This window comes from Silene latifolia, chromosome Y (genome assembly GCF_048544455.1).
Source record: "Silene latifolia isolate original U9 population chromosome Y, ASM4854445v1, whole genome shotgun sequence".
NCBI lineage: Eukaryota > Viridiplantae > Streptophyta > Magnoliopsida > Caryophyllales > Caryophyllaceae > Silene > Silene latifolia.
The window spans coordinates 69,862,978-69,866,060 of record NC_133538.1 but is presented as its reverse complement, the minus strand read 5'-3'; the positions used below and the strand labels follow the sequence as shown (position 1 = coordinate 69,866,060).

The 3,083-nt window shown below is 35.6% G+C and overlaps 1 long non-coding RNA gene across 1 annotated transcript; it reads right to left on the bottom strand.

Moving 5' to 3' along the window:
* Window positions 1-978: 978 nt before the first annotated feature.
* LOC141634227 (uncharacterized) lies at window positions 979-2,664 on the bottom strand. Its single transcript, XR_012538979.1, has 3 exons — window positions 2,479-2,664; window positions 1,759-1,849; window positions 979-1,256 (listed from the first exon to the last, which is right to left on the bottom strand). It is a non-coding gene; the product is annotated as an uncharacterized LOC141634227 (long non-coding RNA).
* Window positions 2,665-3,083: the final 419 nt, after the last annotated feature.

Below are 3,083 nucleotides of genomic sequence, written 5' to 3'. Positions count from 1 at the left end.
GCTGCGTTGATTTCTTTCTTATTGTGATTATATAATTGTGTGTTTAGTACCGACCCCGTCTTTGTTTTGTAAAACTGTGGTGATCCATTCGAGGATGGTGAGCAGGTATGATTAGAGGCATATGGGCTAGCTGGGATGTGTCACCACGAGTAGATTAGAGTCTTCCGCTGGCGTACTTGAGTAGTTTTAGACATTTAGTTTTTGGAGAACTTGTATCGTATCTTATCAGTTTGGTTTTTGGATTGTAATCACTTTAAACTTATTACTATTTAAATTATGTTTCGTTATTGTCATTTGATTATCATTGCCTCGGGAAACCGAGATGGTGACGTCCTTATAACTGAGTGGTCCTGGTAAGGCACTTGGAGTATTGGGGTGTCACAGACGGTCTCTCAATAACGTTATTGAGAGATCATTCACATGATGGGGTGAGGGACCCACTAAATTTCTTTTTTCCCTATTATGTCTCCCATTAAATTAGTGAGAGACGGTCTCTCATGAGACCTACTGGTGTACTTCAAATATCTATTGAGAATGATTTCGACCAAATATACGAACCTTTTCAAAAGCTTGTACAACAAAAGAATTGTTCACTTGAAAACAATTTGGGTAGAGACATGATCATTTGCAAGCCTGCGAAGAGTCAAATGTTTATTCATCATACGTTTCAGCAAGTAGAACAACTAAAATAGTTCGGACCTTAGAGAAAACTAATACAAGAAGCCAAATAATGTATCTTTATCCAGTCTATATTAGCAACTATAAACTTGGAACAAGTAACTTTACGCCACACATAATCCTTTGAAGAAGGCAAAAATAACACAATCGTATAAGATTTAAACAAGGAATTTTATACTATTATAATTAACAATTCAGGTGGATCCAACTCGCTCACAACTAGCTAAGAAGAGAACAGAGGAACAGACCATTATGTAGCACTATCAAAGCAGCATATACCCAACCAATGGACTCACAATCCCAGAGTGTATTAAATTCAATGAATGCAGAATTAGATACCATAATGTTGTAGTTTACCAACATAGGAGCACACGAAAACTCCAAAATTTACCAACTAGACAAAATAAGCATACAAAGAAGCCAGACAATGCACACAATTGCAGACTGAAGTTATGAATAGAAAAAAGGATGTATAAATTGTAAAAAAAAAGCAGCGAACCCACCTTAAAAGCACTGCTTAGATAAATGTGAAAATTAGAATATGGCAGGCTATAACTGATGTTAATGAATGCAGACATCTGCAACAAAGATAGGCGACATCAATCAGTATAGTAGTAGAGCATGTGAGATGGGAAAAGTCCATAAAGTATGTGCAAATAAGTAGTATAGTTAGATCATTCAATATAGAATTTAATTAAACAAAATAGACAGATGCAGGAAAATCTAATAAAACTCCCCCCCACTCATACCTTGTTAGTTACTTTAACAACTAAAATTTCAGAAAATGTTAATCTAATTAACCAAATTAGCTTTAAAATATAACTCTAAGATTCTTCTCCTGCCAGTTCATGTTCTTTCCTATAACATAAGAAGACGCGCATCCAAGCAATCACTCAAACAGCTTTCACAGAAAAGAATTCCGCAAAATGCACAAAAATTAAAATACGATGACAACCTATATAACTACTCAAATACAGGAAAACAAATCAAAGACATGAGCAATTAGAAGAATTAGTAACAAAAAAAAGAGTAGACAAAGCAAATATTATAAAGAAAGTAATGAAAACTCAGACGATTTACCGGAAAAAAGGGACCCGAAATTGTCGATAGGGAAAGATGCTGAACAACGTCGAGACATCAGCTTTTGTGCCACCGTCAACGAGAAAGTACCCTAAATCAATCAATGATAATAATAATTATTAGAGGTTGAGTAGAAAACCCTAGATCTTAAAAAAGGGGAGAAATAATGAGACTTATGGAGTGTTACTCACACTACCAGCTATATATTGTTAGTTCACAAATTGATTCGAATAAACGATTCTAATGAAAAATCTCATTTAATTGAACTTGAAGAATACAAAAACAATCATATCTTCACAGTCATAAAGGTCAATAAAAAAAATGAAAATGACGAAAATAAGGGGAATTAAAAAGGGAGAACCTTCACTGTATTTGGTGGTCCTCAATCGTAAGTATCAGTGATGGGTCGTCGGTCGTGATAGTGTGAGAGTGGTGGCAATATAAGATGAACAACCACCCAATACAATAAGGACTCAACACCTGTTCCTTAAATTAAAAGCCTTAAAAAATTGAAACAACCCTTGATAAAATTAGACGATGACCTACTGTTCTTAATCAATTAGAAGACCTAGCAACCGCATCAAATATGAAATTAAAGAGTAAATAACAACATCATAAACATAGCCTTAGATATCAACCAATAGTTGAATCAATTAAGGGTCAAAATTATGAAATTAAGTAAAACGCTAAATTAATTAATGAAATAGGAACAAAATATACCTTGAATAATCGGTTAATTAGCATGGCGGTTCATTTTTTGAAGGGGACGGCGTGTGGTGGTGGTCGTCGTCGTGTGGTGGCTATCGAGAGAACGGTGATGGTTGTCATATCGCGCATCGGAGGACGATGATGGTGTTACGGGAAAAGGCGAGTAGCAGATGATTTTTCTGGTAAAAGAAAGCGTGAATGTTTGGGAAGAAGTTAGCGAAATCTAATAATAGTGGGGTGATTTATTAGGGATTTTTAATCATTATAAAAATTGGCATCGGTTCAAACTTTATGACCGATGACAATATTGTTAAACTGGCATCCGTCGTATACTTACAACCGATGTATCCAAAAACACTATTGGCATCAGTTCCTTAGGTAGAACCGATGCCATTATCTATTTAAACTACTACTGGCATCGGTCTTTTCTAGAATCGATGCCACTATGGCGATGCCAATTACCTTAATTGTACTAGTGCAAGTCGGTTAGAGCTCTGTTACCTATTGACCAGAGGGGTGAGTTTGAACCGAATTGGGTTGGCCCTTATTTGGTAAAGAAGATTTTGTCAGGAGGCGTTGTTCGATTAACAGATTTGAATGGGAATGACTTCACAAAT